The following is a 26,164-nucleotide window of genomic DNA, read 5'->3' as shown; positions in this document are numbered from 1 at the left end:
GCCCAACAGGAACCAGCGAGCAAGTGTGTGTGTGATGAGCAAGGTTGGCTTCGTTCTGTGTGTACTGGGAGCCAGCACTGGCTTAGGGGCGGCGTGACTGTGGATACTGACAAACTTCCTGATGGCTGTCACTTCATCCTCATCGCAGCCTGCAGAGCTGGGGGAGACAGTGTCGGATGGCAGAAGTAAGCGGGGAACTGCTCACAGACGGCTGCCTGTCTCTGTGCAACAGACTAGATAATTCCCTCTGCCAAATCTGCGAGAAGAGTTCGAAGCCCTTTAGGGCCTCTTCAGAGTCAACTAGCTCTTCTTCAGCGTGCGCTAGCATCTCCTCACCGCCAGGGGTGAGCAACACAGGTGTAGCTTTTCTTTTCTTCTTTTTCTTTAAGATGGAGCCTCACTCTGTAACTCGGGCTACTTTGGAGCTCCTATGTAACACAGGTTGGCTTCCAACTTGTGGTAATCCTCCTGCCTCGGGAATACAGGTGAAGGCAACTCTGTTTATAGGTGGGTTGTCCTCAGGGCTGCTTATGACCTTTATGATAATTTGCAGACATGTGTGCACCCCCAAGCGCACACATACAGGAGTATAGTGTGGGCTCCTGAGTCAACCGAAATAGACACGTTAATTGAGATTATGTGTAGTTGTAGCCCAATAGCTCATGTTGGTCCCAACAGCATCCAGGAGAACGTGAATTCTGCCACCTGAAGCACTGAGCTGCTACCTTCCTCGGGAAATCAAAAGGCAAATTGCCTTGCTTTTATTAATCATCTCTTTCCTTACAAGATCCCACCTTTTGTTTTTCTGCACTTTACAAGGGAGAGGTATGTTTTTATGCCTTGTGTGGAGTTGGCAGGAAAGGGAACCCTTTGATTTTTTAAGTAAGGAGGCAAGTCCTGTGTATGCAGAGGAGGCTGTAGTAGGCTGGGGACAGTACCTTTAGGTTCAAGTCTTCCCTGAGCGCTTGGATTGGAAGGATTGGACTGAAACTTTAAACATTTTGAGCAATACCTAGAATATGTATAATTTATAAGCCACACACCGTTTGCTGTCAAATCAGCGATTGATCTGACTCGGGTCTTGTTAATTATCTTCCACATACATTACTCCTTAACAGATCTTCAGTATACTGCGTATCAATATTAATAAGATTATAAAATACTATTGATAATTAGGAACAGAAAGGGCCCCAGCCTTTGATTCTGGCTGTTACAAATGCCCCCACTCTCCCCAGATTAGAAAGCAGCCACTTTCATTTAGTAATATCAGATCAGAATGTCTGTGTCCTAAAGTGGGTTATTACGAGACAGCTAAGACTCTCACCATGCGCAAGGGGCTGCTTGAACATGGCAGCACTCCTGATGGGGAGAGACCAGCCTCTCTTGTCCACAGGAGGCCTAATGGGGTGGGTGAGGCTCAAGGGGGAGCCGAGCTCACTTTGATCAGCCAAATTCTTCATTTTCTTTGTCCAGACTAATCAGTGTGGTTTGGTTTTGCGGGATATTCACCAGCCTGGCATTTTATCTTGATTCCTTCCATTGGATGAAAGGGGCCCCGTTGGGAAGCCAGAGAAAGGGGGCTGGGGAGCTTCAAGGCAGATCTCGGGCCCATCCCATCTTGATGGCACTTTATTTTCTATTTTCCCTCTTTGCAAGAGCCTCCTCTTTTATGTTTTTGTTGGGTTCACAAACTCATTAACATCAAACAGGCAGATCTGCCACTAACTAGGAGAACGCAAGCGATTTCACATGTAAATAGACCGCGCGGAAGCCGGGTGCTAGGGCCAGGCTGCTTCCCTGAGGGCTCACCTGGCCGAGGGAGCAGAAGGGAGGCTCTGGGACCTCCTGTGACCAGACGTCCCCCCATGAGAGCAGAAATAAGTGACTGGGCTGGATGCAAGTGCATGGGAGGTACTTGTGGGTGAGGAGACCACAGGATGCCCCATTTGTGCGGAGTCTTCCTACTATTAACCCAAACTGTTTAACAAGCTCAGCTCTTGTAGTGAACAGTCCAGGAATAGCCTGACTGCCAAGGGAGGAAGTCACAACTGAGGCATTCCCACCTCCCTGTTCCCTCTTCTCTCATCAGATAGCTAGATGGCTGCCATGGTGCCCGTCAGTGGGAAAAGCAGATGCAGCATCTCCTTCAGAAGGTTCTGAGCTGGCCATCATGCCTCTTTGGTCCTGAGTTTATTACCCACCTGTGGGCCTAGGTGGTAGCTGAGCTGGACAGTTCAGGCCACTAGGCACCCCCACTCAGGCAAGGGGTGAAGCCAGCTCCCTTATGTCCACTCCATCAGGCTCAGCTCTCTGGTGCCACGGTGAGGGGTAGGGACATCTCTCCCGAGTGCTGGGAGCCTGGTCTCCCATGAGAGTCAGGGCCAGCTTTCTTGCTGCAGTTGACCCAGTGAGGGTCAGAACCAGCTTTACCATGGCCAGTGAAGGGCAGGGCCAGCTCAGCATGGCCCTCGGCCCCCTGAGGTGACACAGGTCACAGACAAAAGAACACAAACTCTAGCTGCAGCAGGACCCAGACCTGGTCCTCAGCAGCAGCTTGTGCCAGGACAATATCCTGGCTCTGTGTGGAAGCACAGATCAGGAAGACATGACCCTCAGACACCAACAAGGCTGCAGGTTGCGGCCCTGCCCCTGGGGTTCCATATAACCTCTGGTGGCAACACAGACCCACAGATCCAGACTTGGTTCTTGGCAGTAGCGGGGCTGGAATGTCACCATCGCCCCAGGTAGCGGTGCAGGCTACTCATCAGCGCATTGCCAGAGGCATGGCCCTCAGACACCAACATGGCGCCAGATTCTGGTCATCCACGTAGTCTTCGATGGCAAAAGGAACCTTGGATATCAACATAGAGCCCTACTGTAGTAGGGTCACGGACCCAGACATGGCCTTCAGCTGCACTTCTGGCCGGGACATCACCATGGCAGCACAGGACACTCAGATCTGCATGGCTCTGGCTGCAGCATGCCCCTGGGTGGCACAGTGGGCCATGGATTTTAACACATACCTGGGCTACAGCAGCACCATAGACCCAGACACGGTCCTCGGTAGCAACCTGGTCTGGGCATCAGGTCCCAGCTGTCTGCATAGGCCACCCAGACTGACATGGCCCCAGTTGTAGCACGGCCCTCAGACAACAACACAGATGCTGGTGGCAGCCCAGACCCCATGAATCCTCTTGGGTAACAGGGCCCTTGAGTGTCAGCACAGACCCTGACTGTATGAGGGCCACAGGCCTGGGGCTTGTATTAAAGATGCATAGGTCATCATTAAAAATGGCTCCTCCCTCCATATATAAAAACATAAGGTATTTGGTACTTGATTATCACAGCCACATTCTCTGCTACAGCTGGACACATTGCTTGATTGGCAATCACAGAGAGCTAGCGTGTATTTCTGAATGTTCTGTATATAAGTGAATTTGTCCGCTGGTTAAGTTTTGCTGGTTTTGTCTGAAACAGTGTCTTCTTATGCTGTCCAGTTTGGCCTGGGACCCAAGATGCGTATCTCTCAGCCCCATGCCCGCTAAGGCTCCGAGGGAGGACCACCACCGCTGGTTTCAGAGAGGGTGCAAGTTGATCTTTTAAAAAGCAAACCCAGCGTGGGGATGAGAAGGAACTGGAACACAGCAACTGAAGGATGTGGTGAGGATGGCAATGTTGCTGAGACTGCTGTCGTTCCATTTGTTACCACTGGGACTCCTCAGTTGTCAGGGAGGAGGGAACCGTGTCAAGATACAGATGAACATTCTCAGGTTAACTTAGCAGACTAGGGATGGAAGCCAGGTCCCTGCAAGGCAGGTGACCATTCTACCACAGAGCTGAGCCGGACTTCTTTTTACTCACCATGCTGCCAGCTAGAATTAGCAGGCAGGGCTAACAAAAGTGCTTCCTATACCCATGAAGTCCTGGGTTGCATACACACTGTGTGAACTGAGTGTGGTGTGCACACCTGTTGTCCACACCGTGTGAACGGAATGTGGTGCACACACCTGTGGGCCACACTGTATGAACTGAATGTGTTGTGCACACCTGTGATCCCACACTGTAAACTGAGTGTGGTGTGCACACCTGTAATCCACACTGTGAACTGAGTGTGGTGTGCACACCTGTGATCCCACACTGTAAACTGAGTGTGGAGTGCACACCTCTGATTTCACACTGTGAACTGAGTGTGGTTGTGCACACCTGCAGTCCTTACATCTTGAAAGGTTAGAGCAGGAGGGTCAGAAGTTCTAGGTCACCCTTGCCTAAGTTCTAGGTCACCCTTGCCTACATAAATGAGTACAAGCTTAGCCTGGGCTATACGACAACCTGTCTCAAATGAAGAAGCAAAAGAACAGAAAACCAGAGTAAAGCTGCAGCTGCTTTCCTGGGCCAGAGATTTTTCCTACCAGTCACCCATTTATCTGTTGCAAAGGGACGAACAGTGGCATTGCAGAGAAGGGAGCTGGCAAGCGCCACTGGCATCAAATAATCAGAGTTGACATTCCCAGTAATGACATAAATTGACATCATGCACCACTCAATCTATGCTCTGGAAAGGGCACGGCGATATTCTTTCCCGAAACATGTAACCTGAACCTAATCTTGAGGGAACATCGGACAAATTCAAGTGGAAGCTTATCCTGTGAATTGCAAACTGGCCAGTACTCCCTCTTCAAATCATCTCAAAGGAAACTAGAGATGTTGTCTAGGCCAAACTCCAGATGCCCCGTCTCTGCCTTCAGAGTTCCGGGATCACAAACGTGTGCCAGTGTACCTGCTGGCTTAGCTGTGTGTTCTCTAGGTTAACTATGTTCTGTCTCTATGTTAATTAATTAACTGATTAATTTAATTTTGAGACCAGGTCGCATGTACCCCAGGCTGGCCTTGAATTCTCTACAGAGCCCAGGATAACCTTGAACTCCTGATCCTGCTGCCTCTACCTCCCAAATGCCAGGATTGCAGGCATGAGCTGCCACACCCTGTTCGCGTGGTGTTGGGCTCGAACCTGGAGTCTTGGGCATGCTAGCCAGCATTAGCCCTACGTCTTCAGTCCAGTGTTTCCAGTCTTGGCTACTTGGTGATTATAAAAAATGCTAGTGTTTAGGTTGGGGCTTGTTGTGGGATATAAGAGGATTATTTTACAACTTTTCTATAAATGCAAATCTATTCCAAATGGAAAGTTTATGAACACCTAAGTGGGCTAGTAATAGGTGGTCCTTTGGGGTGTAATAAAGGGGGAAGCATGGAGTGTGGCTAGCTATATTCCCAGAGTAGCAGCCTGGACTTGCGCTCCTCTGGTTAATGTTGTATAGGAGTGCCAGGACGAGTGAGTGCTGGCCATAGACACCTCGGAAGTCCAAAGCCCTCACTAAAGCCAGGGCAGATATTTGTGCTTGGAAGCCAGGGCAGACACTGGAGCTTGTGGAAGGAAGGAGAGACTGAAGGGTGTCAGTGACAAGCTGATGAATGAGCCATTTCTTGAAGAAGAGAGTGCTGGGGCTGCTGGAGTTACTGGCGGGGAGTGATAGTTACTTTAGTGGGTTGGAATCCTTTACTTACTGGAAGAGACCCGGTTAAGGAAACCTGAACCCACAGAGCTTGTAAAGGGTGGAATGTTTGTGCAGCGCCCTGCCTAGGCTTCAACGCTGAGCCTACCTTCATTCTTCTTCTTAGGCAGGGTGCACACAGGTTTGTTGTTATTTTATTAAGTTTATTTGTGTGGGGGTTGCACATGTTATAGCACTCCTGTGGAGGTCAGAGGGCAACCTGTGGGAATCAGTTCTCTCTTTCCACCCTGTGGGTTCTGGGGATTGAGTTAGGATCGTTAGTGCGTGTTCATTTATCTGCTGAACCAAGAATGTGTAGGACTTTGCTCAATTGTTTCAGAAATGGGAGGCTGAGCTCAGAACCTGGCCCATTGAATCTTTTCTCCAAGGACTATGTGTCCCAGTGGCCCACCTTACCTAAGCAGGAATTGCTCAAGTAAGCAGCAGTGCGTGCCTTGGAGAGAAAAGAGCCAAACCTTGGTCTGACTGCTCCCTATGATGGAAATTTAGCTTATCCTAACCTATCCAATTGTTCCTTTTACAGTGAACAGAGAACCCACATAGGGAAAGGATTTGTAATGGGGCGTGTTTTGGTGGCTAGGGGGACAATGAGTATTTGGAATCTTAGAGAATCCCAGCTCTTTGTGAGACCAGACCTTAGAGTGGGCCCCTGAAGTACAGTCAAGCATTCATGTCTTAAAGGGGTTTTCTACCCACTTTGCTGTTCTGTAGAAGCAGATTCTCCCTGTTCTCGGGCTCCTGCGGCCAATTTTTGACTTTGCCAGGTCTTGTAGCCTCCAAATTGTTAAAGATAATGGATGCCTCTGGTCCCCTTCAGCCTTTCTTAAACTGTTCTTCTCTCACATATGGGTTGGTGTGTTTCACTGAAATAGCAGAGAGCTCAGCTCTAGCTGATTTAAACAACCATAGGTATCCATTGGCTTATGCTTCAGTCAAAAGGTCAGTGGTTGATAATCTTGGACTCTACAGTTTCCCTTCCTTGGTCTCCAGGTGGGGCTGGCTCTGTCTACATTCTGGGTTTCCAAATGGGTAAAAAGCTAGGAAGATGCTAGCAACATCAAAGCTTTTTTATGTCAGATTGGGGTGGGGGTAGGGGAAGAAAGGGTCTTTTACCTTTGCTCTCCTTGAGACATCCTAAACCAACTTATTCATTCAATTATAAACTCGCAGGCTACTGAAGTCCCCAACCTACACCAACTGCTGTGTTCGGAGCAACGTCCCAGGCAGATTGTCATAGGACTGCACTCTCAGTCAATTGATATGATAGGAAAAGATGGTCATGACGCTACACAGCTCTTTCTCGTTCCCTTTGACTTCTTATCAGTCCGTCAACTCATTTTCCAAATACCTAACCTGTGATGGAGCCTTCCACGGTGAGTGTCTGAGTTCCTCGCTTCTCCTCTGTCGAATTACTCACCATGCTTTATTAGAATTTGTCAAATGGTAGCTCTCTTCCTCCTTAGTCTAAGGTCCATGAGTACAAAGTGCACAAGTTGACTGTTCAGCATGTTCTGTATCAGAAAGACTACCGTAACCGGGATTCAGTAAACAGCCTGGCTGTGTTGACCAATAGCCTACTAAAATGTCTGTGATTTCTTTACCAGTACTGGTAACAGCCCCCACTTGTTCATACTGGATGAACAAATGGAGCTCCAGAGAAGCTGAAATGTTGTGAGGACAAGCTGATGTTTGAACCACCGGTCTCACTCCAGGAAGTGTGTTCTTCTACTCTTGCCCTGTCCATAAAGAAAGACAGGCTACACCATCCCTGGGAGAGGCTGGTTGTAGTGATGGGAACCAGAGGTTCATGTGCATGGAGAAGGGCTTCTTTCTGTCCAGGGTAGCTCTGTCCTGACTGACATTGTTCCCATCTTATAGCAGAAGATGACGGTCTATGGGATGTCCAAGGACAAAGGGTTTGGAGGTGGTACCAGCATTTTAGCAATGATAGCACCATGAAGCTAGCCTTCTCTTCTCTTCTCTTCTCTTCTCTTCTCTTCTCTTCTCTTCTCTTCTCTTCTCTTCTCTCCTCTCCTCTCCTCTCCTCTCCTCTCCTCTCCTCTCCTCTCCTCTCCTCTCCTCTCCTCCCCTCCCTCCCTTACTTCCTTTCTTTTTTTCTTTTTTCTCTTCTTCTTCCTCCTCATCTTCCTCCTTCTTCCTTTTTGTTTTCCAAGACAGGTTTTCTCTGAGTAGCCCTCGTTGTCCTGGACCTCTCTCTGAATTCCAGACTACATTCACAGAGACCTGTCTGCCTCTGCCTCCCAAGCATCAGAATTAAAGGAGCCATTATTGACCGGCAAAGCCAGGCTTTTCTACAGAAAGGGGTGGTTCATTCATTCTTCATGACAACCCAAGAGATAGCACTTTTTCCTTTTGAAGAAGGTGGGGATTAGAAAGACTACTTTATCTCAGAAAGAGTTTTTAAACATCAAAATACTGACCTGAATCCAGATGGCCTCAACTTAGAGTCCATGGTCTGGTCAAAAAGCCGTAATTCAGCCAGGTGTGGCCTTGCACACCTGCGATCCCAGTACTCAGGAGGGTGAGACAGGAGGATTTGGAGTTGAAGTTCAGCTTGAGTTATAAAACATTTAAAAAACAAAAGTGGAAAAAAAAGAGAAAGAGAAAGGGGATGGCAGCAGCTGCCACCACCACTCACCCAGGCCTGGTGATGCATAGCCATTGGCTTAGGCTGTCAGAAGGAGCGTTTAAGGTCAGTCTGAGCAACCCAGTGAGACTTCATCTCAAGATGGAGCTAGGGATGCAGCACAGGTTCTGACTGAGTGTGGGAGAGGCCCTGAGCTCACTCCCTAGATCTTTACCAGGAAATGGGGGTGGAGGATGGCAGTATGAGTGTGTGTGCAGTGTGAGTGTGTGTGGTGTGTGTGTCTGTGGTGTGTGTTTATGTGGTCTGTGTGTGGTGTGAGTATGTGTGTGGTATGTGGTGTGTAGTGTGTGTGGTATGTGTGTATGTGGTGTGTAGTGTGTGTGATATGTGTGTGGTGTGTGGTGAGTGCCTGTGTGAGTATGTATCCATGGTGTGTGTGAGTGTGTGTATGTGAGTGAGTGTGTGCATGGTGTGAGTGTGTGTGTGCATTGTGTGAGTGTGTGTGTGTGTGTGTGGTGTATGAGTGAGTGTGTGTTAGAACAGATTGGCCATAGTCCATGGGATAAGAGCAAGAAACTAGTGAGAATCATCATCCTGTCTCTTTTTCTATCCCTCTCTGACGTTTTATCACTTGGTAACAAGTGAAAAACCACTCTGGCCTCTGGCTGGGCGGTGGTGACACACACCTTTAATTTCAGCGCTTGGGAGGCAGAGGCAGGGAAATCTCTGTAAGTTCGAGGTCAGCCTGGTCTGCAAGAGCTAGTTCTAGGGCATCTAGGACTTTTACACAGAGAAACCTTATCTCAAAAAAACAAAAAATAAAAAATTAAAAAAATAAAAGAAAGAAAGAAAGAAAGAAAGTGTAGTGTGAAGCTGCCGGGCTGCGTCCCGCCACCCGCCGCTGGCTAGCTTTACCCAAAATAATTACACGGAAACTGTATTCTTTTAAAACACTGCCTGGCCCATAGTTTCAGCCTCTTATTAGTTAATTCTCACATCTTCCTTTAACCCATATTTAGTAATCTGGGTAGCACCACGAGTTGTGGCTTACCAGGAGAGATCTTAACCTGCGTCCATCTCGGAGAGGAGCAGCATGGAGACTCACTATGGCGAATGCCTGAAGCGTCTCTCCAACTCTACTTCCTTGTTCCCACAATTCTGTTCTGTCTACTCCACCTACCTAATTTTCTGTTCTTAAAGGGCCAAGGCAGTTTTCTTTATTAATTAACCAATGAAAGAAACATAGACAGATAACTCTCCTCCATCAAGAAAGAAAGAAAGAAAGAAAGAGAAAAAAGGAAAAGGAAAACCACTTTGGTTTGTGTGGGTTTTATCATAAAATAAATTATTACCTTTTGAACTGGCTGATTTAAAATATTGCTCCCATCTCAGCAATCTCTATTTATGAAGCACTTGCTATAGCTTATGCAGGAGACAACATCGCTCCTGAGGGTAGCATTAAGGTCAACCCAAAGAGCTCGGTGTGGTGAGCAGAGAACGAGGTCTTGGGAGATCCCGAAGAAGTGCATCTTTCCTCAGACACAGAGGAAGCCAGGAGCTCAGATCTGCCCATCATTCCTGGTCCTGTCATCTCACTCCGGTTCATCCCTCCCTCTGATGGCCTCGTACAGGGCCTAACTCATGGGAAAACCATCTCCCTGTGTCAGTCCTGATGGCCTTGAAGCAAACATCTGTCAGAGAAGCAGAAGACACTGATACTACGGGTCACAGACACTCTTCTATGCTAGACAGTGACCTTTCAGGAAGGTGAGCTTAACCCTAAAAGGATGGTGGGAGGCAGGAGAGAGCACAGGAGATGGCAGCAAGAGGGAAAAGGAGCAGATGGTCTGCCCCATAAAGTGTCTGCACACCATTGCCCTGTGCTGGGCAAGAAGAAAACAGAGAAAAGAACATGTCACCACGAGCAGATACCGTGTTCTCCCATTCAAAGCGGCACATCTTGAGGAGATGCAAGTGGCATTTGGGGTGAAAGCAGCTATTAAAGGGCCTCCTATAAGCCGTGAGACCGCTGGAGGCTTGAAGTAAGTACCAGCTGGATACTCAGAGAAGAGGGCTTGGACGAGCAGAGGGACAGAGAAAGTAAAGGAATGGGAAGAACAGAAATGAGGAGCATTTGTTGGTCCTTCACAAAGGGGAGAGAGTTTGGGAAACTGAGTTACCTCCATTTTTTAAAAAAAATTACTAGTATTTTGTTTTTGTTTTTTGAGACAGGGTCTCTCTATGTAGCCTAGGCTGTCCTGGAACTATGTAGGATAGGCTGGCTTTGAACTCATAAAGATCTATCTGTATCTGAGATTAAAGGCATGGACCACCATGCCTGGTCCTATTCGTATTATTTTTTAAATTGCGCGTGTGTGTGCACACGCGCGCACCACGTGTGTGTGTGTGTGTGTGTGTAGGGCAGTCTGTGCATGTGAGCACAGGTGCCCTTTGCCGTGACAGGTGCTTGTAGAAACCCAGCATGGGTGTTTGGAACCAAGCTTGGGTCCTTTGCAGGATCAGTTCTCCTAACTGCTGAGCCACCTCACCAGTCCCTGCTTCCATTGTTGAAACTCTTTGTATAATAAAAGAAAATGAAGCAATCTGGGAAAGGTGGAATGTTATGGAATATTAGTTAAAATGTGTTATGTTTTAATGCTGTGGAATATTTGTTTAATGATGTAATGATGTGCTGCATTCTTTTGTGTTGCATTTGTTTAACTCTGTGAAGCTGTGTTACTTTGCCTGTCAAAACACCTGATTAGTCTAATAAAGAGCTCAAAGACCAATAGCAAGGCAGGAGAGGAATAGGTGGGGCTTCCAGGTAGGGTGAATCAATAGGGAGAGAAATCTAGGTTCAAGAGAAGAATGAGGAGAAGGAGTAATAAAAGGAAGAGAGAGGACGCCAGGAGCTAGCTACACAGTCACACAGCCACACAGCCAGCCATGGTATAAGAAGGAAGGAAAGAAATACAGAATAGAGAAAGGGAAAAGCCCAGAGGCAAAAGGTAAAAGGAATAATTTAAGTTAAAAATGTTGGCTAGAAACAAGCCAAGCTAAGGTTAGGCATTCCCAAGTAAAAATAAGTCTCTGTGTATTTACTTGGGAGTTGGCTGGCAGACTCCCAAAGAGTAACAGCTACAGTGAAATAGTTGTTGGTCAAGTGTGGTCTATGACCACTACATAGATACACAGACGTCCCGGTACTGACTCCGCCCCCTCTCATGCCCCACTAAATCAACGTCAAGTGGTTACTAAAAATTCTTGACTTTTAAAAATCTTTACATTTCACAAACACTTAACCCTTCCCACAACCCCAGCCAAACAAGGGGGCCATTCTTTAGACATCTAGAGAATACATGCATGATACACACTGTTGCAGCCATGGCCACACGGGGAAAGTATAGAGAATGAATGTTCTCCGCCACCATGCAAAAGGCCTCTGAAACTGTCTCCAGAGATGACAGTGAAGGTTTGGCCTCACGGCTTTCTTGCTCTGCACCAACCCATTCCAGGCTTGTCAGATCTCGGCCCTGGGTGAAGGTAAGGACTTAGCAGTGGGCTCCTCAGGATGGGAGACTGTAGCACAATTAATAAAAATCCAGAGACAGATATGAGTGTTCAACCTGAAGCAAAGCAGCCAGCCACTGGTTCTTCTCTCTACCTCAGTCTGAAATGGCAACCCTGCCTCCAGAAATCCTCAGAATGAGACTATCTGAGAGCTGTCTCCTCCTGTCTTATTTCCGTGTCTAGTGCTGGAATTAAAGGCGTGCACCACTACTGCCCAGTTTCTATGGCAAACCAGTGTGGCTACTGGTATTAAAGGTGTGTGTCACCACTGCCTGGTCTGTAAGGCTGATCAGTGGGGCTGTTTTACTCTCTGACCTTCAGGCAAGCTTTCTCTTTTTTTTTTTTTTTTTTTTTGGTTTTTCAAGACAGGGTTTCTCTGTAGCTTTGAAGCCTATCCTGGAACTAGCTCTTGTAGACCAGGCTGGTCTCGAACTCACAGAGATCCGCCTGCCTCTGCCAGGCAACCTTTCTTTATTAAAATACAAATGAAGCATCACTACAGGAGACAGTGCCTCCACAGTGCTGAGATCCAGGAACCACCATCCTCACAGCATCCCTCAGGGACCACCATCCTCATGGCATCCCTCAGGGACCACCATCCTCACGGCCTCCCTGGAACAGCGCCTTGAGTCGTACCAGAGTAGAGCTGCTTGCCCAGGGCCGTGGTCCATGTAGACAGCTTTTAGTTCCCAAAGCTTGGAGAAACAGCCATCCCCAGGAGGCAGGTCCCAGAAAAACACTACCAGGGGCTGAGGATGGAGCTCAGCTGCTAAAGAGCTGCCTAGTATGCAGAAACTCTGGGTGTAAATTCCTAAATGGCATGAACCAGGCGCGATGGCATGGACGGAATCCCAGTACTTGGCTAGCAGGGACAGTGGGGTTTAGAGATCAAGGTCTCCCTCGCCTATGCATCGAGGCCAGCCTGGGCTATAGGAAGTCGTGTTTCATAGCATCTTCCAGACACGACTGAGGGGCATATGGGGCATACGAACAGTGTTTATCAACTCTACTGGGAGGCAGGCCCACGTCCAGAAGTAGCAGGCCAATACAAAACAAACTCCATGTTTTCTTTTGTTTGGTTTGTGGAGGCGGGGGTGTTGTTTCATTTTGGTATTTCTTGTCTTACTGGGTTTTTGTTTGTTTTTATTTTCGTTTTCTGAGGGCTTTTTTTGAGAGAGAGAGAGAGAGAGAGAGAGAGAGAGAGAGAGAGGAAAACATGAGGTTGGTAGGGAGGTGGGGAGGCTCTGGGGGAGTTGGGGAGGGGAAAGAATATGATCAAAACATATTTTATGAAAAAAATTTAATTAAAAATAAAATTAAAAACAATAAAAAGGGAAATCCTTTTTCAAAAAGGAAGAAAGTTCAAGGTCATTCTTGGCTGCATCACAAGCTCACGGCCAGCCAAGCAAACACACATAGCCTCCCAGGCACTGTCTCTGTCAGAGCCCCCAAACAGCAAAGCTCCACTCATGAAAACATCGAGTGTCAGAAACACAAACTGGCTGGAGTTCTCCACTAGCAGAGCCAACCTCCGGGCTGTGATATCATGACGGTAATGACAATTCTGATGCCGTCCACTGCCATAAGTAGAAACAGAACACCTTCATAGGAGAAGGCTTGTCTGCTCAGAACCGTCGCCACCAAAACAGTGTGTGCTTTGGAAGGAATTCCTAGAACCCCTTTGGTTTAAGCAAATCCAATAAGCGAAAAGCTGACTTTGTACAAAAAGGCTAATTCAGGGGAATTATCCACTTTGCAAAATAGTGCCTCACTTTGCAAACCATTCCCCTGCGGTACCCTTCCACAAGACATCCTTGTTAGCATGTTTATAACATGAGCTCCTTCTATAAGAATAGCGATGGCCTCATTGCTGTTAAGGGCACTCATGGTTTTGTGATGAGAGAAGCCTAAGGCCTCCACTGTGGTCAGTTTGGCTCCTTGGACAGGTTCTGGCCACTCCAGGTGTTTCTAGACATGTGCTTCCAAGGCCCAGGGAGATGGCTGTGAGGCAGGGCTACCATCGTGGATTTCACAAGAGGAAAGTAAACCCTAGCTCTAGGAGACTGAGTGACTCACCCAAAGTCACTGGCAAGTCAGAGGGCAGACCCAGGCCCGCCCTGCTCTAACAGCTGGGCCCAATGAACGGCAGGTTTTTAAAGGCCTGGAGGTTCCTCCCTTTCATTTTGTTTCTTTCTTCTTGAATGTGACTTAGTGACTTGCCCCTAACACAGAGAAAATGGAAATACAGTTACTTCCTCACAGGAGAGACCCACAAATAACACCTTAACTAAGATTAGTGTCGAGGTTCTTATCACAAGCGATGAAAACCGGTTTAGGGTTCGGGAGGTGGTGTGATTACAAAGGGCTTGCTTTGCAAGCCCCAGGACGGGTGTTCGAGCCCCAATACCGACCTGAAAACAAAGGTTGGCATGGTGACGTGTGCTTGTAATCACAGCATTTGGGAGGCAGAGACAGGCAGATCCCTGGGTCAGCTACCTTAACCTACTCAGGGAGTTCCAGGCAAGTGAGAGATTCTGCCTCAAAACACAAGATGAATGTCACCTGAGGGATGACACCTGTCTGGTTTGCTGTCTCTTGCTGCGATAAACACCTCATCTAAGAGCAACTTGGGAAAGGAAAGGATTTACCTGACTTACAGGTTACAGCCCAACCTGAGGGAATCTAAAGCAGGAACCTGGAAGTGGGAACCGGAGAAAGGACTGTAGAGGAACGCTGCTTACTGGCTAATCCGTCGTGGCTTGCTCTGTTTGCTTTCTCATATGACACAGGCCCACCTGCCTAGGACTGGTACCACTCACAGTGGGCTGGGCCCTCCCACACCTATCGTTAATTAAGAAGATGCCCCACAGATATGCCCACAGGTCAGTCTAGTAGAAGCAATTCCTCAGCTGAGATTTTCTCTTCCCTGGGTGAAGTTTGTATCACCATGACAAAAACTAGTCAGAGCAGAACCTGAGGATGTTCTCCAAATTCCACGCGTAATCATACTCTAATATGACATAATACTCATAGTATGACTGATTGATACCAAGTGTTAACAAAGTGCAGTATCCTAGCAGCTCCTATACCTTAGTGGAATTCTGGGAAATACCAGCCACCACAATTGACAGTCACTCTACAGAACATCTGGCAGCTACCCTACAGAAGCTATTCAGGTCATGAAGGACCAAAGCCACAGACTAGGGATACTGAGGATATGACATCTAAATGTCAATGGCATCCTGGAGGGGGACCTTGGAATAGCAGAGGGATATTCGTGGGGGGGAGGGGGCAGTGAAATTTTATTATAAAAAAAAAACTTGGAAGTAAAATATGGATCACACACCAAAATTAACCAGATCCAAAGTCGGTAAACTTCAATGAAAAACTTCAATGAACTTTTATAGTTAGAGGAGCAATATCTTCATTTTGACTGTGGCTGTAGGTGATGGACAGATGAGAACTCTTCCTACCGTCTTCATGGTGAACTCCTCTGTAAATGCTTCAGAAATATTTCCAGAAAAAAATGCTTGCTTCTGAAGCCAACACAGGTACCTCTACTCTTGTTATTTCGGGAAGTTGGGGGAGCATCATGGGTGGGGAAACATTTGGCCAGTCTGGGTAGCTTCTTTCGTGGAAGGAGCCTTCCTCGTTTCCCAGATCCCACAGAATACACCTCTCATCTCCTTTGCTGAGATTGTTAGTCCAGCTTCCCTCTAGACTGTAAGGATGCTGCCGATGGGGGTGTGTCAAGGGGGACTCAATAGACAGCTGCACTGCATATCCAGGGAGGAAGATGACCCCGGCTGTCGGGAGCTGGACATAGAGCCTGGCTAGCTCCTCAAAACTGTTCACAGAACTTTGGAAAGCTCATGATCAAAGAATATAACGTTAATCAATAATCACCCACAAATCAAACTGATACCTGGAACATACTGTGGCCAGAAGGAGAGGAGAGAACCTAGAGAGCCTGTTGTGTGGGAAGTGGCTGCTTTCCCACTGACACTGATGATCTTCAGGTGTGGCCACCAGCAGCACTTCCCCAAGTACGGAGACGCTGCCTGGCCCATCCGTGGTCACCATGCGTTGCTCCTGCATTGAAAAGTGGCCAGCTTCTTGATTTGCTTTGATCTCTCCAATGTGGCAGATGGCGATGCTCTGCCAGTTCTGCATCCAGCATTTCAGAGTTCTAGCAGCTTCTGCAATCCCTCTTAAACCCAGTTTTCACAGAAATGATCCTGCTACTCTGAGATCCGGGATGGTCATGTTGTGAGAAAGACTAAGAGCCACAAGGAGACGTCACGTAGAGAAAAGATGGAGCTTTGCGTGTGTGCCTCCCAGGCCCAGCTTAGCTACCGAGTGTCTCTGCTGTTATCAAAATGACAGGGCCAACCACAGCAGAAGCATCGTTCTGTTGATTGTGAAAGATGCACACCAGAAGTAGGGGTAGGGCTTTTGGCTGATTTGTTACACTAATGGCTAGCTGAAACAATCATTGTATATTTTTTTCTGTTACTCAACTTTTATGTATATGCTTATGAATTTCAGTTCTTTAACCTTAAATCAAAATAAGAATGAAGATGTGTCTCTTTTCTGGAAAGTAGTTATATAACATTTCAGGTGTGTATAAAATAAAAACTTGGAAATCATTCAGAATAAATGGCCTAGAACTCTACAGTGAATTCTCACCTTTTGCTTCCCTGACCTCAGTTTATGGCTCACTGACTACGTGGGCATGGGCTACTGCAGGGCCTGTGTTTCTGCTACTGTCTGTGCCTGGAATGTTCTTTTTATTTTTAAAATATTTTTTCATTCATGTACATGTATGTGTGTCTCTGTGTGCATGCCATGCGAATACAGGTGCCTGCAGAGGCCAGAAGAGGGCATTGGCTCTGTGGAGCTGTAGTTACAGGCAGCGGTGAGCCGCCTGACATGGGTGTTGAGAATTGCACTCTGGTCCTCTGGAAGAGAAGCAAGTGCACTTCCCCACTGGCTCAGCTCTCCAGTTTCTGGAATGTTCTTGTAGATATTTCTACGTTGTTCTCATCTTTATCAGCTCTACTTTGAATACTGTCTTGTCAATACACCTTTCCTGGCCCAACTTTAAATTGCTAACCTCTCCTTCCTTGGCCCTCTGTGTCTGTCTTGGTAAATTTTCCTTCTTCTCCCTTATTAATGCACATTATATGTGCATTAATCTTACTTCATTTTATTTGGGTCCATTTTCTATCTATAGAAACTCACCTCAAGGGAAGCAGAGTTGTATTTTAAAAACTTACTGCTATAGATGTAGGACTTAGAATTGGTGCCATAGATTGTCACCCTCTGACTCTGCTGGATGAAGGAATGAGGGTTCAGGCTGCTGGGGGGTGAGCGGTCCCCTCTCCAGGCAACGTGTGACATAGAGTGTACCAGCTCTGTTAGACTAGAGATCTCTGACTTCTAGACAGGAGGTCAGAACAGTACCTTAGACCACATGAGGGGCATGCTCTCTGTCACAGCCACTCAGCTCTGCCAGTGTAGCATAGCGGCAGCCGTTGGCAACCTGTGCACAGGCTTGGCTGTGCACATAAAGCCATCATTAGGCTTTGAAGTTCAAATCTCATATCACAAGTTCGCTTCTCCTTCCCATATTTTCCACCACTTACAAATAGAAAACTTAGGGGCTGGAGAGATGACTCAGTGATTAAGAGCGCTTCTTGCTATTACAGAGGACCCTGGTTTAATTCCCAGTACCCACAACTGTCCCTAACTTCAGCACAAGAGAATGTGTTGCCCTCTTCTGACCTCTGTAGGCATTGTACACACAACACACACATAGAGGTAAAACACTCTGTAAAATTAAATGAATCATTTTAAAAACAAAACGAACAAGCGAACAAAAGCCACCCATGGCTGGAGAGATGGCTCAGTGGTTAAGAGCACTTGCTGCTTTTTTTCAAGGACTCAGGTTTGACTTGTGGGCTGTAGTTGGTAGAACACTACTCTTGACAACCTCCAAGTGACTCAAAGTGTGGGAGAGGAATTCAGTTTCCAGGCAAATAGCCAGAGACTATTCATTTTTCAAAGAAGTACTATTCATAATATGACTTCATGAGTATTCATGGTTGTTTCTGCATTCTAGACACTCCAACTGCATCTAGACACAGCCAACGAGTCTCATTGTGACTGGACGAGATGGTGTCAGTCAGCAGCTAACGGAAAGGAAACATTGTAGTTCAAAATGCTAAGTGCAGTAACCAATCATTGCTTCCTTCCTGTAAGAAAGGCAATGGGTGTGGGGCGGCATGGCATCACAGCTGGCACAGGAGTCAGCCTGAACAGATGTGTCATGGCATTGCGGCTAGCACAGGAGTCAGTCTGACCAGGTGTGTCATGGCATCACAGCTGGCACAGGAGTCAGTCTGACCAGGTGTGGCAGGAGCAGCATCATGGCATTGCAGCTGGCGTAGGAGTCAGTCTGAACAGATGTGTCATGGCATCACAGCTGGCACAGGAGTCAGTCTGACCAGGTGTGGCAGGAGCAGCATCATGGCATTGCAGCTGGCGTAGGAGTCAGTCTGAACAGATGTGTCATGGCATCACAGCTGGCACAGGAGTCAGTCTGACCAGGTGTGTCATGGCATTGCAGCTGTCACAGGAGTCAGTCTGATCAGGTGTGTCATGGCATCGCAGCTGGCACAGGAGTCAGTCTGACCAGGTGTGGCAGGAGCAGCATCATGGCATTGCAGCTGGCGTAGGAGTCAGTCTGACCAGGTGTGGTATGGCATTGCAGCTGGCACAGGAATCAATCTGACCAGGTGTGGCAGGAGCAGCAGTGTGGTATCACAGCCGGCACAGGAGTCAGTCTGACCAGGTGTGTCATGGCATCTCAGCTGGCACAGGAGTCAGTCTGACCAGGTGTGTCATGGCATCGCAGCTGGCACAGGAGTCAGTCTGACCAGGTGTGGCATGGAATCACAGCTGGCACAGGAGTCAGTCTGACCAGGTGTGGCAGGAGCAGTGGCTTCGCAGCAGGCACAGAGTCAGAATGACTAAGAGCTAACACAAAATGACAGACAGACAGACATGCTCTGGACTGGACCAGTTTAGACCTAGCACCTTACTGACCACAGAGCAGGTAAGTCTCACTAGGAATGAAAATGCGGGGCAGTGCTAACACGACTAGGCACGACACTTGTGACCCTTGGCTCACACATGCAGCTCCTAGACACGCTGTGCATGCCTGTGAGCTCATACTCCCAGCTTTCTGCTTTGTTCCATTTTGTGGTGTTCATGGCCAACGTGACTGCAGTTAAATAAGAACTCATCATTTAGAGTTCTAGAACTACTCAAAACTTATTTTTAGAAAGTTAGAGTTGGGCTGGAACAATGGCTCAGCAGCTAAGAGCACTGGCCGTGCTTGCAGAGGACCTGGGTTTGGTTCCAGCACCCATAGAGCACCTCACAGCATCTGTAATACCAGTTCCAGGCAGTGTGACACCCTCTTCTGGCCTCCACAGTCACCCGACACGCACAAACACACGTGTAGGCAAAACACCCTTCTACATGGAAGAAAATTATGATAAAACACACACAAAAAAGTTAGAGTAACACAAAAACCTCCTGTCTGTATTTACCCCCATTTTTGTCTTTATATCTGACTTCTTGTTAATGGTATTAAAAAATATTTACTTATTTTTTAAAACTTAAAAGGACTCAATTCTCATTCTTTTATTGTGCTTATGTGTGACTGTCTGTGTGTATGTGCAAGTGAGTGCAGGGCCTGCAGAGGCCAGAAGAGGGCGTCAGACCCCAAGGTGGTGTTAGCAGGTAATTGAGAGATGCCTGACCTGAGTGCTGGGAACTCAACGCGGTCCTCTATAAGAGTACTAAGTGTTATTAACTACTGAGCATCCCTCTAGCCCTTTCATATTTACATATGTGTGTGTGTGTCTGTGTGTGTGTCTGTGTGAGTTGTGTGTACTGCATGCATGCAGGAGCCTGTAGAGGCCAGAGAATACCACTGGATTCCTGGGAACTGGCATTACAAACAGTTAGGACTCCACATGTGGGTGCTGACTATGACCCTGGTCCTCTGCCATAGCAACAGACACTTAGCCAGCTCTCCCATGCCCAGGTAGTGAAGCTTTTTAATTTCTCCCCCCACCTGGACCACATCCTTGGGGATGAAAGAAAAAAGAACCCCAAATTCACATGCGCAGAAGATCCCCTTTTCTCGCCACTTTGTTTCTCGTTCTCTATCCGCAGAAAAGGCACTGGAGCTGTAGAAATATGGTGTGGAAACCCAGCAGTTGTCAGAGGACATGCCATGCTCTAACCGCCAGGAAGAGCCATTGTCAAACTTTTCTCACATATTTAAAAACAAAGCGTACCCCCTTGTCAGGACAACCTCTGAAATGTGGGTTCTCCTCCTGTTCCCGCATCTCAGACACATCTTTCCAGGCTAATAAACACACACCTACATCGAAGCTCTTAATAACACTGTTCATATTCATCTGTAGACAAAGCCTTATCTTAACACAGTTTTCTAGCTGATGTGTGTTGACTTTTATTTTTATCTCCGAGTTACAAGTTATAATTTTATCAAAATGAACAGTCCTTAACTAGACATATTACATCGCTTTTTGATTACTTTTCTTTAGCTAAGTTGCCATTGGTAGAATTCTCAGGGTACTCACATACTTAAGAACTTTTCATTCATGATTCCAAGACCAACGTTTTTTCATACCATAACAAAGCCAGACCAAGACTCTATGAGTTCCTATTACTCTGGAGCACCCCAGTTCTGAGTTCAAGCAGCCACAGTCCTTGTGGGTCTGAAAGAGAAAGAAAAAAAAACACATCTTGTCATTTTCCCTTGCATTTCTCTCTCTCTCTCTCTCTCTCTCTCTCTCTCTCTCTCTCTCTCTCTCTCTCTCTCTCTCTCTCTCTCTCTCTCTTCCTTTTTGGTCCTGGGGATTGAAGTCAGGGTTCAGCCTATGCTAATCGCATCTTCTATCATGGAGCTAGGCCTCCAGTCCATGTGGTTTTCATTTTTCTTTTCTACAGCTGATGTACTTGAATTAGAATCTGCACGAAGTCCATACATTTGCCTGTGATTGCTCTATCTCTTTAGTTTCCCTTCTTCTCTTTGGCCCCTTCCCTTTCTCTTGTGATGAGGTGGAACTCACATCACTGCCATCTTCAGAGTCCTTGCTTGCTTGGGATAGGGTCTTGCTTTGTCTCCTAGGTTTGCCTGGAACTCAGGCCTCCTGCTCCCACTGGGAAACTTCTCTACTGACTACATTCTCATCTCTGAGCTTTTGGGTCAGGATTTCACTATGTAGCTCAGGCTGGTTATGAACTCTTTATGTAGCCTAGGTTAGACCAGACATTGTGATTCTCTGGCCTCAGACTCATGAGTGATGGGAGGACAGGCGTGCTTCATCACAGCCAAATGCAATAACCATTTAAAGGGTCTGGTTGGGCGAGCAGCTTATTTCTGACTCTGTGTAGACACTGCTGTTCTCTAGTCTGAAAACTGTTAGCATTCTAGAAAGTGCCTTGTAGGCACTCCGCCCTCTTGCTCTCTCCTACCACCCTGGCCACCCTTAGTCTTTTTTTGTCTTTAAGAACTTTCCTATTCTCTTTATATATACATGTACAAACAGACACACACACAGACACACACACACACAGACACACACATACACTTCTCTTCCTCCTTTTCCTTTTATTGACTTCCCTTTGTTGAGCGAATTGAGTCATCCTCCCCAGTGGGTTCCCACATCTGAATTTTGCTGAATATCTATCCTCAGTTCCTTGTACTTTTGGCTAATTAGTGATCAGGCTTGGCCACACGATCAGGTTCAGGTTTGATTCTTTTTTGTTTCAGGATCTTTCATATTTGGTCCTGTGTGTTTGATGACTTTACATGAGGGGACATTTATCTTTATGAGACCAATCAGTGACTCAGATATTATAAGCCTGGTCCATTTAGTATGAAGTCCCCCATTAGCTTTGTATATGTGTGTGTTCATTCAGGTGAGTGTACACATCTGTGCACTTATGTGCAGAAGCCAGAGGTTGATGTCGGGTATTTCGATCACTGTGATGAAACACCATGCCAAAGCAACCTGGGGAGGAAAGAGTTCATTTGGCTCACTCTTCCACATTTTTATTCATCATCAAAGGAAGTCAGAGAAGGAACCCAGAAGCAGGAGCTGATGCCATGGAGGAGAGCTGCTTACTGGCTTGCTCCCATAACTTGCTTTATAGTATCCAGGACTATCTGCACAAGGGTGGTCCCACCCACAATGGGCCGGGCCACCTTCCACCAATCACTAATTAAGAAAATGCTCTACGGGTTTGTCTACAGTCTGACCTTATGGAGGAATTTTCTCAGCTGAGGTTCCTTTCTCTCAGATGAGCATAGCCTCATCAAGTTGACATAAAATTAGCCAGCACAGGCACCTTCTTCTGCTGTGCTCGCCTCTTTTTTCTACTGCATGTTAACATTTATAATGTATTTTGTGTGCGTGTATGTGGGCACACAAATGCCATAGCATGTGTGTGAAAGTCAGAGGTTAACTTTGGGAAGGGTCCTTTCCTTCTAAGAAGTAGGTTCTGGGGACTAAAGTTGGGTCTCTGAGTCTACATGACCTTTCAACTCAACTTCCAAGTGATACCTGCCCTTGCAGGGCTCCTTTAGGAAGAGACTGCAGAAAGGGATTTGTGGTTTGGAGATGTCAGGGAATGATTGGCACTTCTAGTGCGGGCACTCAGTAGGAGCTGCTGGACACCTTTCCCCTTTGCTATTCTGTGACAGGTTCCTAACGTTATTTTATCCCAAGAATCATCTGCTTAGGTGCTGCACTCCTCCTGTCGTCCACGCTTATGCCTCTGTTTTTATACGATCAATTTTGTATCCTAAAAATTATTTATTTTTATTTTATGTGTATAGATAATTACCTGCATGTGTCATGTGTATCACATATGTGCCTGGTGCCTTTGGAGGCTAGAAAAGGGCATCAGAGACCCTGGTTCTGGAGTTACAAAAGTCCACGGGTGCTGGGAACTGAACTTGTTCTGGAACAAGTACTCAACCACTTAGCCATCTCCCTAGGCCCTGGTTTTGCATCCCTCAATAAAACTAGTGCAGGATCGCCTCCAGGATGTCTTCATTCCCTCGAGAGCAGATGAATTGATCCAGATGCTCTTCACCTGGCCCCCAAGGTCAGACTCTGAGTGTACTATGCTTGCTTCACTACAAACTCCATGAAGACGGGGCACCAGACCTACCTACCTTTCTCCACAGCGCTTTGCACAGATCTCTGTAGGGACTCAGCAGATGTGGATGTAAAGTCCTCTGACTTCTTCTGTTTTAGGAAATCCTCACTAACCTTGTAAGTTCTCTTGCACCATTTAAAAAGCAAACTGGATTTGTCTTGGCAGTAGGTTTCGAGGACCTTGGGCAGAAGAAATAAGTATTGTGCTGTTTTTCTTCCTTTTAAGGTACAAGAAGAGTCTCATTGATACTCACTTGTTTATTTTTACACTTCTATTGGATAGCATAAAGTTCTAGCAGCTCAGACAAGATATTAAAAATAACAGGGAAAGAATCTCCATGTTGTTCTAGTCTAACCATTCCGGGGTGGGGGGGTCTGTGACAGAGTCCTTTCCCACTGGGGACACAGAAGCACTGTTAACTTATTACTTCTGACTCCCTGCTGGCTAGAACTTAATACTCAACTTTGTGTAGCTGCAAGGGAGTCTAGGAAATGAAAAGCTGAGCTTCTGTGGAAGACGATGGAGAGGATGACATCAAGGAACAGATCTCAGAGTCTCTTAAGTACTGAAACAATTCTGTCAGGATCCTTTCTGAGTCTCTTCTTCCTCAATAGATTAATTTAAAAACATTTAAATTCTAAAAACATATGCTTTCATCGAAAAAATTTAGTTTCACATAAAGAACAGTATAAAAAATCTGCAGCACCATCACCTGTAGGAGAACACAAATAAATTAATACCACACTAACTCATAATTGAGTATAATAAGGGATTCTTTATTTAGGGAGACTCACAGATAACAGTCCTCTGCACAAACGGGGAACAGGAACCAAATCCAGCATTCTGGTGAGAGAAGAGGGAGAGAGAAAGCACACAGGCGCATAACATACACATTGTTGGTACCCAAGGCCACGCCCAACCTGGTTCAGCCTCTCAAAGGCCCTTGGCTTGTAGGAGATTTTCCAACAATCACCCACACTCCTTCCCAGAGATAAGGGCAAGTAGCCATTTGGTATATTCCCCTCCAGACCTTTGAATATGTTCACATGAGTGTGTGTGAGAGCACACACATATACAAAGACACATTCATATACTCTCTTGTAGATGATAGTTTACATGTTTGTATTTTCAAATAAAGCTATAATAATATACAATAGAAAAAATTTATTTTTTATTAGAAATTATATCTTTTTATTTACAATCTATCATAGATATTTAATATCAATATATAGTAGTATTTCGTGATATGTATAAATCTTTATTTAAACATTCTTTGTTGGTAGACTATTTAGAAAACTGCCATGGTATAAAATTTGACCTCTGTAGAGTTAATGATCTCTCAGCTTTCATTATACCCAGAACAGCAAGTCCAACCATTGACATATTATGTGACCAAATCACCATCTCTGCTTCTAGAAGGACTAGCTGAAATGTCTCAACTGTCTCAAAGAAGGATCTGGTTAATAATCAAATTTCTCACATTTGCTTAGTGCATTCCTTAAAACATCAGTACTGTTTACTTTTTCCTGTATTCCTGGAAGAGAACAGGGCAAGGTTCATCATCCCCAAACACCAGATGAATGGGGAAGACGACAGAAACCTGCTGGCTGTTGTTGAGAGATGATGTCAGGAAGACCCACATGCCTGGCCTCCTATTCCACATGCATGTGGTTCCTGCTCACCCTGAGCTGCTCTCCTAAGTAGCCACACTTGGTTATAAATCCTGAGGACAGGAACACAGACATTCTCATGAGCCACTCAGCTGTTGTCTCCTGGCCTTCAATCAGATTGTCTGAGTAGAGAGTACTCAGGTTAGTGACGGTCTATCTGAAGACAAATAGACCGGGGATAAAAGTCAATTAACCTAACTGCTTAGCAACTGAGTTAAAGGCCCAGGTGGGCTTACCTGAATTTACCTTATATGCTAGTGGCAGAGCCAGAACCATGGCCATGACTCTTGGTCTCTACTGTAGGCCTTTTCTCCCTCCCTCCCTCCCTCCCTCCCTCCCTCCCTCCCTCCCTCCCTCCCTCCCTCCCTCCCTCCTTCCTTTCTTCCTCCCTTTCTTTTCTTTTGAGATAGGATAGAATCTACCTATATAGTTCAGGTTATCCTTCAACTCAAAACCTTACTGCCTCAGCCCTCTGACTGCTGAGATTACAGGCATATGGCACCACAGCCAACCTACTCTTAGCTTCTTTTTTTCTGCAGCTCACAAATGCACTGATAGAGGGCATTAAGTATTAGCAGCAACAACCCCAGGAGGCACGACACCCTGGAGGCAATGCCTTGGGTAACGCAGGCGTGTGAAATGAAGCAGTACCAGAGGAAAATCATGTGTGAAGCAATCCCCATGCCTTACAATGTGAATGGGCTCTTAACAATGGGCTCCTCAACACCTAGCTGCACCTGCTGCTTCCCCTACCTCTCCTCTGAGAGGTAGATCCTGGCAGGGCTTTTGGTGCCCTTTTCCCATTGGGCTCTCTCCTAGAGAAGGTCCAGTTATCATGCTCATAGAGTCCCCAATAACCACCCTACGTACCAGGCTGCCTGAGGGCTATTATTACAGAAACCGCAGTTTCCAACCCATTGTCAAAACCTGAAAGTTGATCTGTTCTGGGAAGGAGAGAAAAGGCCTATGAAACACAGCCATGCTGGGGAGCATCAGAGATATGTTGGAGCAAATGTGGAGATTAGACACTCATTGAACTTTAGAAAAATAAGGAAAGATGCAGTTTCTTCTGCTCAGGCTACAAGCAGTGTTTCCAAATGGGCTCCTAAAAGCACCCAGAAATAAATGGCCTAGGTAGTGTGTAAGTGGGTTCTGGAACAGCTTGAGATAATGAATAGAGGAGCTGATGTTCTCATGCATTACTCAGACTTTGATCTCCTAATTATGACTCTTTACAGAGGACTATTTGTCAGGCACAGTGCAAAATCTACCATATGTCCTATACCATTGAGTTATAGCAATTGAAGTGTCAACTTATCATTACTCCATCCATCCATCATCCATCATCATCCATCACCCATCCATCAATCATCTATTAATCCATCCATTACCCATCGATTGATCATCCATCATCCATCCATCATCCATCAATCATCTATCTTTCATTCAACCATCCCCCATCTGTTCATTCATCT

Source organism: Arvicola amphibius, chromosome 1, assembly GCF_903992535.2.
Source record: "Arvicola amphibius chromosome 1, mArvAmp1.2, whole genome shotgun sequence".
NCBI classification, from domain to species: domain Eukaryota; kingdom Metazoa; phylum Chordata; class Mammalia; order Rodentia; family Cricetidae; genus Arvicola; species Arvicola amphibius.
The sequence above is the reverse complement of the archived record's forward strand: the minus strand, read 5'-3'. Positions refer to the sequence as shown.